Source organism: Ricinus communis, chromosome 7, assembly GCF_019578655.1.
Source record: "Ricinus communis isolate WT05 ecotype wild-type chromosome 7, ASM1957865v1, whole genome shotgun sequence".
Classification (NCBI taxonomy): Eukaryota; Viridiplantae; Streptophyta; class Magnoliopsida; order Malpighiales; family Euphorbiaceae; genus Ricinus; species Ricinus communis.
The window spans coordinates 15326792-15342714 of NC_063262.1; positions in this window are offsets into that span (position 1 = coordinate 15326792).

Sequence of the window (15923 nt, forward strand, 5' to 3'; positions counted from 1 at the left end):
CGAACGCTGGCTGCGAGTTTTATGATGGCCCGCATTACAGTGCGAACTATACTGCGGGAGGAATGTTTACTTCATCTTCTTCTATTTTCCCATATGTTTCTACTGTGTCTTCTGATGTTGAGCAGGTTGATTATATGGGGAATGCCCCAAGGCAGCAGAACAACCCTTAGAGCAACACATACAATCCTGGGTGGCCCAATCATCCCAACTTCGGTTGGAGGAACAATAATACCCAGGGTTCACCAGGTTTTCAGAGACTTTATCAGTAGCCACAGTAACAGCCAGCTGGGCCTGCACAAGCTCCTCCTCCACCAAAAAAGAAGTCAAATTTAGAGGAGCTTATGATGAAGTTCGTGACGTCTACAAAGACGAGATTCCAGTAGACTGATAGTGCACTTAGGAATCAGCAGGCCTCGATTCAGAACTTGGAGACTCATATTGGCCAGATTTCTAAGATGCTTTCAGAAAGACCCTCAGGATCGCTCCCTAGCACTACAGAGTCAAAACCGATGGAGCATTGCAAGGCTATCACCTTGCGATCAGGTAAGCAATTGTCTGGTTCTTTGCCTTTAACTGATAAGAATGATATGATTGTGCAAGACGAGCCAGCTAAGGAAGGACTAGAGCCTGAGGTGGTGGAGATTGAGAGGAAAAAAGAAGACAAGCAAAAGAGCCCTGTGCGGGAGTATCAGCCCCCGGTTCCATATCCTGCGAGGTTGAGGCAGGATAAGGTGAAAAAGCAATACAGTAAGTTTCTTGACTTGTTTAAGCAGCTGAAAATTAACTTACCTTTTGTCGAGGCAATTTCGCAGATGCCGAAGTATGCCAAGTTCTTAAAGGAGATTTTTAGCAACAAGAGGAAGTTGGAGGATCTTGGTCAAGTAGTACTTAATGAGGAGTGTTCAACTATTCTCCAGAATAAGATGCCACTCAAGCGACGAGATCCAGGGAGTTTTACTGTCCCTTGTGTGATTGGCGATTTGCCAATTAGTGGTGCATTGACCGATTTAGGAGCTAGTATTAATTTGATGCCCACTAGTTTGTTTGCTAAGTTAGGATTACATGAACCCAAGCCTACTAGGATGAGCGTTCAGTTAGCTGATAGGACTGTTAAGATTCCTAGAGGTATTGTTGAGGATGTACTTGTGAAGGTGGATAAATTTATCTTTCTTATGGACTTTGTGGTGATGGATATGGAGGGTGAGAGCACTGTGCCTCTTATCCTAGGTAGGCCTTTCTTAGCTACATTGAGGGTTGTTATCGATGTAAGCGATGGAATCTTAAGCTTAGAGTTGATGATGAGACCATTACTTTTGACCTAGCCACTTCTATGAGACAGTCACTAGACAATGATAATGCTGTGTATTCTGTTGATGTGATTGATGATGTGGTTGAGTCCTATTTGCAAGAAATGTTATGTTTGACCCTTTGCAGGTAGCATTAGGTGAGGATGAGGAGGAGTTGTCCAACGAGCAAGTGTTGGAGCAACTCACTGTTTTATTGGCTTCTGAGCCGAGCTTGTCAACTAATTCTTATCTTTTTCTTGACAGGTCTAGAGTGCAGAAGGTAAAGACTTCATTCAAGGACCCACTAGTTTTAGAATTGAAGAAGTTACCGAGCCACTTGATTTATGCCTTCTTGGATGAAGAGAAGCGCTTACCAGTGATCATAGCAGCTTATCTGACTCCCGAAGAACAAGCCATGCTTTTGGAAGTTCTAAGGAAGTACAAGAAGGCCTTTACCTTCAAGATAGCTGACATCCCAGGCATAAATTCAAGTTTTTGCTCTCATAAGATCTTGTTGGAGGACAGTTTCAGGCCGGTTGTTCAGCCTTAGAGACGGGTCAACCAGAACATGAAAGAAATGGTGAAGAAAGAGGTAATTAAACTTCTTGATTCAGGTTTGATCTATCCCATTTCTGACAGTTCGTGGGTGAGTCCTGTGCAGGTTGTGCCCAAGAAAGGAGGCATGACGGTGGTAAGGAATGAGAAGGATGAGTTGATCCCGACTCGGACGGTAACAGGCTTCCGAGTTTGCATTGATTATAGGAGGCTTAATGATGCAACTCGGAAGGATCATTTCCCTCTTCCTTTCATTGATCAGATGATTGATTGTTTGGCAGGTCACATATTTTATTATTTTTTTGATGGTTTTTCAGGTTATTTCCAGATTCCTATTGCACTTGAGGACCAAGAGAAGACTACTTTCACCTGCCCCTATGGGACGTTCGCTTACAGATGGATGCCATTCAGGCTGTGTAATGCACCGACTACATTTCAGCGGTGCATGATGGCTATCTTCAAGGACATGATCGAGGAGTCTATGGAGGTATTTATGGATGACTTCTCCGTTTTTGGTGATTCTTTCTCTCTTTGTTTGGCAAATCTTGAGCGCATGTTAGCTAGGTGTATTGAGGCTAACTTGGTATTGAACTGGGAAAATGTCATTTCATGGTGAGAGAGGGGATTGTGTTAGGGCATAAGATCTCTCAGGCTGGGATAGAGGTGGACAGTGCTAAGATAGAGGTTATATCTAACTTACCTCCTCCTAATTCTATTAAGGCAGTTAGGAGTTTTCTAGGCCATGCAGAGTTTTATAGGAGATTTATTAGAGATTTCTCTAAAATTGCTAGGCCTCTTACTCAGTTATTAGTTAAGGATGTACCTTTTATTTTTAATGATGCATGCTTGGCTGCTTTTGAGTTACTTAAGAAACTTCTGGCTACAGCCTCGATCATGGTTTCGCCTGATTGGGGGCTACCTTTTGAGTTGATGTGCGATGCTAGTGATTATGCAGTTGGAGCTGTGCTTGGACAGAGGATTGAAAAGAATTTCCAACCCATTTATTATGCTAGTAAGACTTTGACAGGAGCCTAGGAGCACTACACCACCATAGAGAAGGAGTTGTTAGCTGTTGTTTATGCCTTCAACAAGTTTAGATCGTACCTCGTTCTCTCAAAGACCATTGTCTTCGCAGACCACTCGGCATTGAGGTACTTATTCCTGAAAAATGATGCAAAACTGAGATTGATTCGGTGGATTCTTTTATTATAGGAATTTGATATTGAGATCAAGGATAAGAAGGGCGCGGAGAATCTAGCAGTGGACTATTTATCGAGATTGGAGAATCCTCACTTGGATGCACTTGATGAGACAACCATAGACGATCGATTTTCAGAGGAGCAATTATATGTCACTCAGGTATTCACTGATACTCCCTAGTTTTCAGATTATGCTTTACTATTTGGTTGCTAGGGTTCTACCAAAGGGTATGGCTTATCAGCAAAAGAAGAAATTCTTTGTTGATTTGAAATACTACATTTGGGAAAATCCCTTTCTATTTAGAGTGTATGCAGATCAGGTGATTCGCCATTGTGTGTATGGCGAAGAGACTCTCCAAATATTGAGGCACTGCCATGAGAGACCCACTGGAAATCATCAAGCGGCAAACCATACAGCGAGGAAGGTGCTAGAGGCAGGATTCTATTAGCCTACGCTCTTCCAAGACGCACGAAAATTCGTTCAGGTTTGTGATGCTTGTCAACACGCATCTCTTCTTGTGATGAGATGCCCCAAACTAGTGTGCAAGTTGTTGAGATTTTTGATGTTTGGGGCATCGACTTCATGGGACCCTTTCCCTCTTCATATGGTAATAAGTATATTCTGGTTGCTGTTGAGTACTTTTCTAAGTGGCCTGAAGCTTAGGTTGTGACCACTGATGATGCCAGGGTTGTTTGTAGGTTCCTTAAGCGATTATTTGTAGGTTCCTTAAGCGATTGTTTGCTAGGTTTGGCACACCTAAGGTGCTTATTAGTGATAGAGGAACACATTTCTGCAATGCCCAATTAGATAAGGTACTTAAGCGGTACGGGGTTACTCAACAGTTCTCTACTCCCTATCACCCCCAGACTAGTGGGCAGGTTGAGGTAACTAATAGGGGTATTAAGCGTATTTTAGAGAGAACCGTTAGTACTAGTAGGAAGGATTGGGCTCTTAAGTTGGATGATGCATTATGGGCGTTTAGGACTGCTTTTAGGACATCTATAGGTTTTACACCCTATCGTCTTGTTTATGGAAAGTCATGTCATTTGCCTGTTGAGTTAGAGCATAGGGCACTTTAGGCCCTTAGGACTTGTAACTTTGATATTGATTCTGCAGGTAAAGAGCGACAGTGGCAGCTGAGTGAGTTAGATGAGTGGCGCCAGCAGGCGTATGAAAACTCGTTAACTTACAAAGCAAGGATGAAGAAATGGCATGATCAAAGAATTCGTAGGCCTAAGGAGTTTCAGGTCGGGGATCGAGTGTTGCTGTACAACTCTCGCCTTCGTATGTTTCCTGGAAAGCTGCAGAGTCGTTGGTCTGGACCATTTCAGGTGAGACAGGTCTTTCCGTATAGAGTGGTAGAGTTGCATCATCCCGAGAAGGGAGATTTCAAGGTGAATGGCCATCGGTTGAAGCTTTACCATGGTAACTCATTGGATAGTGAGCAACGAGTTGACCTGGCTTTGTATGCACAGGAAGGTTGATCCGGATGAGTCAAGCTTAGGACTCAGCAAAAATAAGCACTTTTGTACATTCGACTTTGTTTATACTTTCACATTTTTGTTAGTTTTTGTTATTTCGTTATTTTCTTTTGACTTTATTCATTTTGGTTTGCTTGATTATTTATATGTTTAGTGTTACTCTTTTAACTTGTTTTGATTCCTCTGTTTCGAAGTTTTTGAGTATATTTGGTGTCGGGAAGAATATTTTTATTTGTTACAGGTGATTTGGATCGTATTCCGTGCAATTTCAGGCCCGTTTGCATGTTCGGGACCGTGCACGGTCCATGCATATTGGCACGGCCTGTGCATATTCGCACAGCCCGTTGCACGACCTATGCATATTTAAATGAACCCTATTTAAACGAGGTTTTTCACATCTTTTCACTCTTTTGGCTGATTTTCTCTTCTTCCTAACTCTTTCTCTACTCTTCTACTTCTTGTTAGAGACAATCCAAGTAATTTCATGTTTTTCATTTAATTTTTCTTATTTTTGTTCCATTTTTGTATGATTTTCTATCCATTCTTCTTGTACTTTTGTTAATTTTCACATTATTTCTCTCCTGTTCTAGCTTACTTTCCCACAAATTATATTTTCTTTTGATTCTTCATCTCAAGTATATCATCTCATTCCACTCTTTATTTATTTTCCGTTGCAATTTCTTACTTTAGTACCTATTCTATTGTTTATTTTGGTTCATTTGCTTTATTTCAATTATGTTATGCTTCTCTTTACTTCTTTATTTTTGTATTTTCAATTTTTACTTTGTTTTCGTATCCCTGTTTCATTTTTGTATTTTGAGTTTATTCCATTTTTTTTTCAATTGTGTTCCTTTTTATTAATTCTGTCCTCATTTTGTTTTTATTGTGCTTTTCTATTTTCTGTTAATTATTTTAATTCTATTTTTCACTTCTTTATCTACTCTTTTTCTTTCACTAGTTTTTATGTGTGTTTTTATTGTTCTCCGATTCTATTATTTTTTTTTACATTCTTCGTTGCTCGCTATGTCAGTGGACACAGAATCTTGGATGTGCTGAAATGCCATTAGGTATTATATCTGTTATTATCTGTTTTCTCTTCTCCCCCTCCACTCTAAATTTTCAGTCTTGCAGGATTTCGGCGGTTAACAACCAACCCGTTATACTGCCGAATTTCTGTCAAATTTTGTGTAAATTGAACATGCATGATTGATTATAGTGTTTTGCTACTTATTTTATTATTTGACATTGCATTTTATCAGGTAGCATGACCGACGATCAGCAGCCGTTGGGAAGCGAGCTAGAGTTGAGGATGGTTCTTTTAATCACCCGACCTCAGGCCAAACTACTGCTCCAGTACCTTTTGATGACAGGTTTACCCTTGGGCAGCCGATCACCCGAGAGCTCGAGCTTGACCTGTCCCCACACCTGCAGCTGGCAGGCATCCTTACTTGATCTTCATAAACCAGGCGCATATTGATCGATTTCGAGTGGTGAGGACGAAGATGCTTCTGACTGGGAGGCGCATCGATTGGCAGGCCCTAAGGGATGTTGGGCTTTTTGAGGAGATTTCTAGTTTGCTGGAGACAGTACCATGGAATAGGTTCTTTGACATTAGAGAGCCTACATACAGGGAGCTAACTTTGTTCAGCACCTTTTGGCTTCAGCCGGCTGTTAGGGATCTTACTTCGCCAAACACGGTTTCCTTCAGGGTGACTGGCAGGACTTACAGGATGTCCCTAGCTGAGTTTGGCATAGTTTTAGGGATATGGACTAGAGCGGAGGTGGACTCCGATTTGTTTGATCAGGCAGTTAGACATTTGGGGACGGATATAGACTCGTATTGGGAGGATATTAGGGTGGTCCGGCACTCTTTCTCTTCGAGCTGGACCAAGGCTTCATGTATTTCAGACAGTTTGAGATACCTCCATAATATATTGGCGGACACATTGGCTGGTAGGGGCGAGAATTGGGGAGCTCTCAACAAGCTTGATGTTGCTTTACTTTGGCATATTCGGCAAAGGACTTATTTGGATTCAGGGTTTCTGATAGCTACACAGATGGATAGGATTCAGAGATCGGTTAGGAAGGAAGTTATTAGTTTTGGACCCTATATGACTACGCTAGCTAGGAATATGGGGGTATTGACTCCACCGGGATTGGGTTCTATCTTTGTTAGGACCTGACGGATGTACAACATGCAGATTGTTACTCGGACTGAGTCTACCTTAGGCGGTTTCGAGTACCACTTGATAGGGTCCACTTCAGCTAGCTAGACGAGTGGCGACGGTGCTGATGAGGGTAATGATGATGATGTTGACATCACCGAGGAGCAGCTTGTACCTCCACCACGTCCTTCATTTAGGCCCACAGATGTTCCTGACCCATCTATGTTCTTTAGTCCATCAGCAGCTGGTGCCTCTTCTTCTTTTTCACCAGGCCCATCAGTAGCATCTAGATTGGATAAGATGGAGGCCCGGATGACCCAGTAGTGGGATCTTACACAGACCTTCCATACCGAGGCTAGGGATTCAGTGAGAGCCTTGTGCGAGATGCTTAAAACACAGTCACATGCGACCCAGCTTCTTCGGGATGACCTTGTGGCCTTGCGCACCGAGATGAGAGAAGACCATAACAGTTCTCATTTTTCTTTACAGGATATCTTTCAGCAGTTGGCTCAGATGCGAGTATCCAGTTCTCATGTGCCACCACATGCGCCTACACCTCGACCACTGTCTGTGCCAGTATCATCCTTTGACCTTGAGGGTTTCTTTGATAGTTTTGGTGATCCCCACTTGTCCATTACTTCTCCTCCACTGCCACCTGCTCCAGCTCCAGTCCCGAGTGTTTCTACCAGCGTTGATGCCCTGATGTCTCCTTAGCTTGATGATCATTTGTTTACTCCGGATTTCACCCAGCAGGACTAGGGTGGCCGGGTTGATCGTGCTGAGGATTGAGGATCCTAGTTTTTTATATTATTGGAAAATTTATTTTCTTTTTGTTTTTGTTATGGATGCTATTAATTCTATTTTAGTCTTAGTTATTGAATGTTATTTTGGACAATGTGGGGTACTATACCTATTTCAAACTGAGGACAGTGTTTTTCTTAAGTGTGGGGTAGGTACCTTAGTTTTGTGCAGCTACTGATTTTGTTATCTCGAACCTCTGTAAGGATGGTATTCTGCTTTTTTTTTATTTTGTTTTCATTTTTCTTATTGATTGAGTCTGTTCATTCTTATTGTCCTTATCTTGAGTTTTGTTTTAATCGAGTAGTTGATGATTTTTCCCTTTTGAATGGATACCCTTACAGCTTTTATCGAATCTTGTTGGAAGAAGGCAATGAACGAATATCTTAATTTCAATCAAGCCAGGTAAAACTAGTGTTTTTCCTTAATTTTTCCATTTTACTTTATCTTGGATATAGAACACTGTTAATATTGATGCTTATTATTATGATTGATTGTTTAAACTTTGATTTGAGAATTCATGTAATTTTAACCCACTCAAATGGTGAAGTTTTTATGCTCCTTTTGTTTTTATTAGTGAGCATTGTACAAAATTTTTATTTCTAGAACTTGCTTTGTGATGACTTTTGAGATTACATGAATTTTTGATAGTCATGAGATGATTTGGGCACTTAGGATTTACACAATTTGGCCAAAAGCCTATCCCTGTTTTTCACTTAGTGAACCAATTTTGAGCCTTAGCCTTTTCTTTCACTGTAATTCACCTTTGACACTCATTTTATCACTTCTATTCATTCTACCATTCTTTCTACCATTGTTGCTGGAAATTATGTAAGTTTATACTGCATTTCATTTTGGATCAATTTGCATTCTTTTTATATATATTCTTAGTTGCTAGATTTTTCGTAGATGCTCTCTTCAATCCAAATGGTACATATCGTTTTACTACTTTTGATTGAGCATTGTATTACTTCATCCTGCGTTATCTGTTATTGCAGGAGTAGTTAAAAAAATTAAATTAAAAAAAATTAAATTTCTTTTAGTTCATTTCGAGCATCATTTTATTATTGGAGCAACTTAGTGTTCATTTTTGGTACAACATTTGATCCTTGGCTATTTTCTTGCATTACCTGCATAATTTTCCAGCAGCTTTTAGCCTACTTTCCATATTTCTCCATACCCTACGTTAACCCCATTACAACTTGGCTCAAGACCCTTTGGTCATGATTATTGATTATTTCACAGTAGTGGAGATTGGATCTATAAGCAAGCTTATGGTAAACACCTTTTTCTGTATTTTTGCGTTGAGAGCTTGGCGATCTTCTTTCACCTATATACACTTGTGTGTTTTGAGTGACATCTTATAAGGCATGGTTCTTAAATTCTCAGTTTGGATGGTTTATCATTTTGATTTTAGCAGCTTTATTAACTTTGTTCTCTTTCTCAAGGATTTAATGATTTGGGGATTTTGAGGAAATTCATTACGGAGTTTTGAGATTTGTTTTGAGCTAACCTCCTGCAATGTATTTGATTGAGTTATTTGTTATCTGTTTGAGGAGTGAGTTGTTGATTGCTTGAGGACAAGCAAACGCTTAAGTATGGGGTAATTTGATATAGATGATTCTATGAATGTTTATTGACTGTGTATCAGTCGTTTATTCATGTATTTGAGTCATATATATTCCTGTTTGATCGCACTTTGGTATGTTTATGAGTTTTTCAGGTTTTCAAACTCCTTGATGGGAAATTGATTGATTTCCAGGCAGAAACCAAGCTATTTGGATGATTTACGCATATTAGATGTTTGTCGAATTTGATTCCTTGTTGGCGCGCATTTCAAGGCTTTTGCATGGGCCGTGGCACTAGCTATGGCACTTTTGCCTATAAGTAGGCACACGCAAAATGAGACAGGGTTCCGCTTCTGACTTCTGGACTTCTCTACGTGCGCAACCCCCCACTTCTACACCTCTGTTCTTGACATTTTGGGAGATCAAACATCATTTCAAAGGATCGATTTGGGAGATTCAAGCAAAAATTGAAGGTTCTAGACGATTGATCGAGACATCCGAGATCCATACTTGAGGCTGGTTTCAGAGTTGGTGCTTGCAACATTTCCACTTCGATTCGAGAGAAGAGGGGTTACATGTTCCATTTCCTTTTCTGTTGTTTATTTCCTTTTGTATTTGTTTCTTTCATTATGAGTAGCTAGGGCTGCCGAACCCATTGGGGTTTAACTTTGTTGATGGATTGTGCTTAGTTATTAGATTTTTATTTTCCATTCTTGTAATCTCCTTGCTATTCAGTAATAAAGTTTGATTCAGTTAATTTGAGACGTTGAATTAATTGTCTTTTGGGTTGTTTCTTGACATTGAGAAATGCTTGTTACAATTGGAATTTGAATAGTAAGAATTAGTAATTAACACTTAGAGATAAGGTTAAGTTATTCGCCGGATTAAGAATTAACAACTCTTAATAGTTCTAAATAACGCTTAATGCTAATCTGTATTAATCTGATAGGAAGAGATTCCATTAGGTTAGTGCAGGTTTAGGAACTGGATGAGCTCGAGAGAGGAATCGAGTTCGATTTAGGATTTAGGCACAGGTAAGCAAGATTGGTAATTTATAAAATCAACCTTAGAACTCCATAACTTAGGTCCCCTTTGGGTTTGTTTCTCTTGTTGCGGTTGTCTTTCGATTGTTAGTTGCTGTTCATTTATTTATTTGCATTCATAGTCATTAATTAGTTAATTTAGACTTCTCACACCCTATTTCAAACTAGATAACATAGAAAATAGTAGTAACTCTAGGTTCATCCGATCTCTAGGGACACGACCTTGATACTCACTAGTGCTAGGCCACATTGATAGGTTCACTGCCTTAGGTGTAGGTTGCATCAGTAGTCCATCACATTTATAATTGCTAATTATCAACACAAACACAACTTGAATATAAGAGGATATATCATTGATAATTAACTAATAGTGAAGAAAGGAAAGAAAAAGATAAAAGCAAAGATATACATTACTTCTCCCCCTTTGGCACCAACAAAAAGCAATAAGGCCAAAATTCAAAAATTCATAACAAATGTTCCCAAAAGCACTAAAGCTATAAACATAAAAGGTTGAAAAAGTGCTTAAAACAAGAATAAGAAATTAAGGAGGACCTAGGAATTGATCTTTGATAAATTTGACATCGGCTTGAAGAGTGTCATATTTTTCTTTCAAACTTTCAAACTGAGCATCAAATTCATCAAGCTTGGCATCAAAATGAGAAGTAATTTGATTAACCTAAGAATCGAAAGAAGAAAATGAATCACTCACTCTATGACTTTGAAGGGACTTCCTAGAGGACTCATCCCGCCCTTGCCATAAATTCTCCAAATCTTACTCTTTCCAAATTGGCTCCCCATTAGTATTGAGAAATCGAAACTCGTTAGGGGCCACCTTCTTAATAACTTCCATCTTCACCAAGCTTGTTAGATCAAAGTAGATGTTGTCTCCAAGTTTGATGAGAGGGAAGGCAATTTTCAAGGTGGAAGCACTCTAGAGAAAGAGCTATTCTTGTCACCAAGCTCCCTATAACAATGTCAACTACCTTCTTTTAAGAGATGGAGGAGAGGTGATCCACCAGCCAACGGCTATAAGCCACTTGATGATTATTCTCCATGCACAAAAGGAAGAATAACTCAGTTTTCCTAACTGAGCCATTGCTCTCATCAGACCACAAATGGAGTAAGAAATTAAACGATGGAGGTATTTATGGATAGGATGAAGAAATGAAGAGGATTTGGTGGTTTTGACGTTCCAATTGCCTCTCGACGTGAGTGATTACCAAGCTTTTCCCAATTGAACTCAACTATCTCTCTTTCATTTAAGGTACCCTCATACGGTAATCCAAAAATCGTGGCAAACTGAGAGGTGGTGAGGGATTTTTCTTGCTCTTCGAGTTGGAAAGTCATATCTCCATTGGGTTTAAGGTCAATAAAGGAAAGGAACTCTAGGATAAGTTCTCTATAGGACTCTTCTTGAATGTTCACAAAGGACATCCACCCATTCTAGTTTGGTTAAAGTGACCCAACAAAAGATGCCTAGTGGAGGTGATGATTCTAAGTTTTAGGTGGGCATACCTTTTCTTATGCTCTATATTGAGGATAAAGGAGACGTACTCACTACTTCTGGGTGACTTTCCTTTCTTGGTGGACCATATTTCATTCTGCTAGCCATGGAGGAGATGAAGTTAGGGATTTGAAGATGAAAAGGGAGAGAGAAAAAGGGATTTATTTGAAATTGGAGAGGTAGAACAATGAATTTTGAAATTTTAAAATGAAATATGTTGATATTGAAGGAGTTTTTAAAATAAAACAATAATGAGAGTTGGATAGTGTTTGGAACGGCTGGTTTGAAGAGGATTAAATGAGTTTTGAACAATTTTGAAAGAGAACCATTAGTTTTTATTTTTGCAGAAAACGCAGCATTCAAGCCCGTGAAAAATAGTTCGCGGCCGTGAAAGCCTTGATCACGCCCGTGAAAATTGAAATCACGGGTGGGACGCCTTCCCGTGACTTCTACTATAAAAAAAGATGATGTTTAGAGTTAAAAACTAGATTCACGGCCGTGAAGGATAGTTCATGGTTATGAAGCTGTCTTTCATGGTTGGAAAGATTTGTTCCTAACTGTGAAACAGATGAAAACAGAGAACTTTTTAAGATTTCGAAATCACATTCCAAACATGTTTAATCATAAATTAGACTTCCTGGGAGTTTAAATTTCCATCAATCATGCAAATTTCCCATTTAATGTAGTTCATATATTCTTCATTAAGGGGCTTGGTAAAAATATCCGCAAGTTGATGTGTTGTATCAAAAAATTCTAATACAACATCACCATTTTGCACTTTGAAAATGATACATGTTAAGGAGTTAAATGGAATAAAAAAGCTTGAGAATCAGGCAATGGAAAGGCATATATATCCAAAGTTCAGTCTAACACGGGAAGCTACACGAGCATGTGACCTTCCCGTGTGAGTTGTGAAAAATGGCAGATTGTATAAAGGGTCCACGTGGGAAGCCCACACGGCCGTGTGCTTCCCGTGTCAACGAAATAGGTGAATTTCAGCATCATACAGATTTGATCGCATTAGCTTTAATGCAATTTTTTGTGATCTTAAAGGTCCAGAATTGAAAAGTGTTCTTCATCAATTCTGTAGAGGGCTTACTAAGCTATAATTTTTATGAATGACTCAACTCCATATTAGATTTCTAAAGATAAGAAAACTTAGGTTGAAGTTAGATATCGTACAGTTTGTTTCTGTTTGGGCTAGCCTCAGTGTTTGGGTCTTATCTCGACCTATAGAGAACTAATCTTCAAGAGCTACAACTTTTATGAAGAATATAAGCCTCAATTTAATTTCTATGATGCCCTAAAATAGCCCGCAATTTAAAGAATGGACGAAGACACATATTCAAGCTACAAAAAGCTAAGGATGTCACATTGCCGTGTGGTGCCCGTGTGGTCCCCATGTCAATCATAAAAATACACTATTTAAAGGAACTTCTAGGATTTTTTTAAGGGAGCTCTGTCATATTTTCCTTTTTTATAGAGACTCACCTAGAAACTTCATTTTTCTTTCATTTTTTGGATTTTGATTGGTCATTTCTCAAGCAAGATCATCAATTCCTTCATTATTATCCAAGATTGAAGATTAAAAATTCAAAATTGAAGATTTTCATCTCTACTGTTCCATGAATAGCTTGAGATTTTCTTTCTCTAATCTTTATTTTTTTATTGTGATGTTTAGGAACTAATTTTCTTGCTATTTGGATTTTGATGAATCCTAATTTGTTATGTATGGATTGATTCAAAGTTGATGCAATTAATATTTTCAATGAGTGTTTTATCCCTTTGGTTGCTTAATTATATATTTCAATTGATAAGTCGACGTATTGATTGGGATTTTTTTTCATAAACTGATTAAAGATCACTTTTTCTGAATTGATCAAATCTTAGGGATTGAGGATTGATTGGGATATTAGAGATAGATCTACAAGATCCTTTGGTTCATTTTTTTTTCTTAATCTTAATGTATGACCTATGTGAGTGGATTTGAGAAGAGATTCCTCTCCATCCTCTTAGGAATTAGGAGTTATATCACTTGAGAAAGATTTAAGCCTAATTGTGTAGAATGTCAACTCAACTCTTAATTTGAATTAATTGCTATTTGTTTCATGGAAGACTTCACTTATTAGGGAGATTCATGATAGGCTACTTCTGCAACCTACACCTAACGTAGTGAACCTATCGATGCGGTCTAGCACTAGTGAATATCAATGTCGTATCCCTAGAGATCGGGTGAATCTAAAGTTACTACTGTTTGTTATGTTATTTAGTCTGAAATAAGGTGTGAGAAGTCTAAACTAATTAATTAATGCTTATGAATGCAAATAAAGGAACAACAGCAATTGACAATCAAAAGACACCCGTAATAAAGAAGCAAACCCAAAGGGGACCTAAGTGATGGAATTCTAAGGTTGATTTTATAAACTACCAATCTTGCTACCCGTGCCTAAATCCTGAATCGAACTCGGCTCCTCTCTCGAGCTCATTAAGTTCCTAAATCTGCACTAACCTAATGAAATCTCTTCCTATCAGATTATTACAGATTAGCGTTAAGCGTGATTTAGAACTATTAAGAGTTGTTAATTCTTAATCCGGCGAGTGAATTAACCTTATCTCTAAGTGTTAACTACCAGTTCTTACTATTTAATTTCTAGTTGTAACAAGCATTTCTCAATGTCAAGAAACAACCCAAAAGACAATTAATTTAACGTCTCAAATTAATTGAATCAAATTTTATTACTAAATAGTAAGAAGATTATAAAAATGGCAGATAAAAATCCAATAATTAAACATAATCCATCAACAAAGGTGAACCCCAATGGGTTCGGCAGTCCTAGCTACTCATAATGAAAGAAACAAATACAAAAGGAAATAAATAACAGAAAAGAACAAGTAGATATGGTCAAACGGAAGAGTTTGTCCTCTTCGATTCTATAAGTCCGAAAAATTAAAATTAACCTAATTATTTTTAAGCAACTATAATAAAGTCAAATGAAAATAATGAAACAATCACAACTAATTAAAAACATGAAAGTATAATCCAAGTCGAATGTACAGAAGTGCTTATTTGCAGAGTCTTAAGCGTGACTCATTCGGATCACCCTTTCTGTGCATACAAAGCCAGGTCAACTCGTTGTTCACTATCCAACGAGTTACAATGATATCGCTTTAGCCGATGGCCGTTCACTTTGAAGTTCCCCTTCTCTGGATGATGCAACTCTACCACTCCATATGGAAAGACTTGTCCGATCTGAAATGGTCCAGACCAACGAGTTTGTAGCTTTTCGGGAAACAGACGAAGGCGAGAGTTGTAAAGCAACACTCGATCCCCAACCTGAAATTCCTTAGGCTCACGAATCCTTTGATCATGCCATTTCTTAGTCCTTGCTTTGTAAGTTGAGGAGTTTTCGTATGCCTGCTGGCGCCACTCATCTAGCTCACTCAGCTGCCATTGTCGCTCCTTACCTGCAGAATCAATATCAAAGTTACAAGTTCTAAGGGCCCAAAGTGCCCTATGCTCTAACTCAACAGGCAAATGACATGACTTTCCATAAACAAGGCGATAGTGCGTAAAACCTATAGATGTCCTAAAAGCAGTCCTAAACGCCCATAATGCATCATCTAACGTTAGAGTCCAGTCCTTCCTATTGGTACTAACGGTTCTCTCTAAAATACGTTTAATACCCCTATTAGTTACCTCAACCTGCCCGCTAGTCTGGGGGTGATAGGGAGTAGAGAACCGATGAGTAACTCCGTACCGCTTAAGTACTTTCTCTAATTGGGTGTTGCAGAAATGTGTTCCTCTATCACTAATAAGCGCCCTAGGTATGCCAAACCTAGCAAACAATCGCTTAAGGAACCTGCAGACAACCCTAGCATCATCAGTGGCTACAGCCTGAGCTTCAGGCCACTTAGAGAAATATTCAACAGCAACCAGAATGTACTTATTACCATATGAAGAGGGAAAGGGTCCCATGAAGTCGATGCCCTAGACATCAAAAATCTCAACGACTTGCACACTGGTTTGGGGCATCTCATCACGAGAAGAGATATTACCTGGGCGCTGGCAAGGGTCACAAACCTTAACAAATTTCCGTGCATCTTGGAAGAGCGTAGGCTAATAGAATCCCGCCTCTAGCACCTTCCCTCGCAGTATGGTTTCTTTGCTTGATGACCTCTAGTGGGTCCCTCATGGCATTGCTTCAATATTTGGAGAGTCTCCTCGCCATATACACAACAAATGAATCACCCGATCCGCACATACTTTAAACAAAAAGGATCTTCCCAAATATAGTATTTCAAATCGTTGAAGAATTTCTTCTT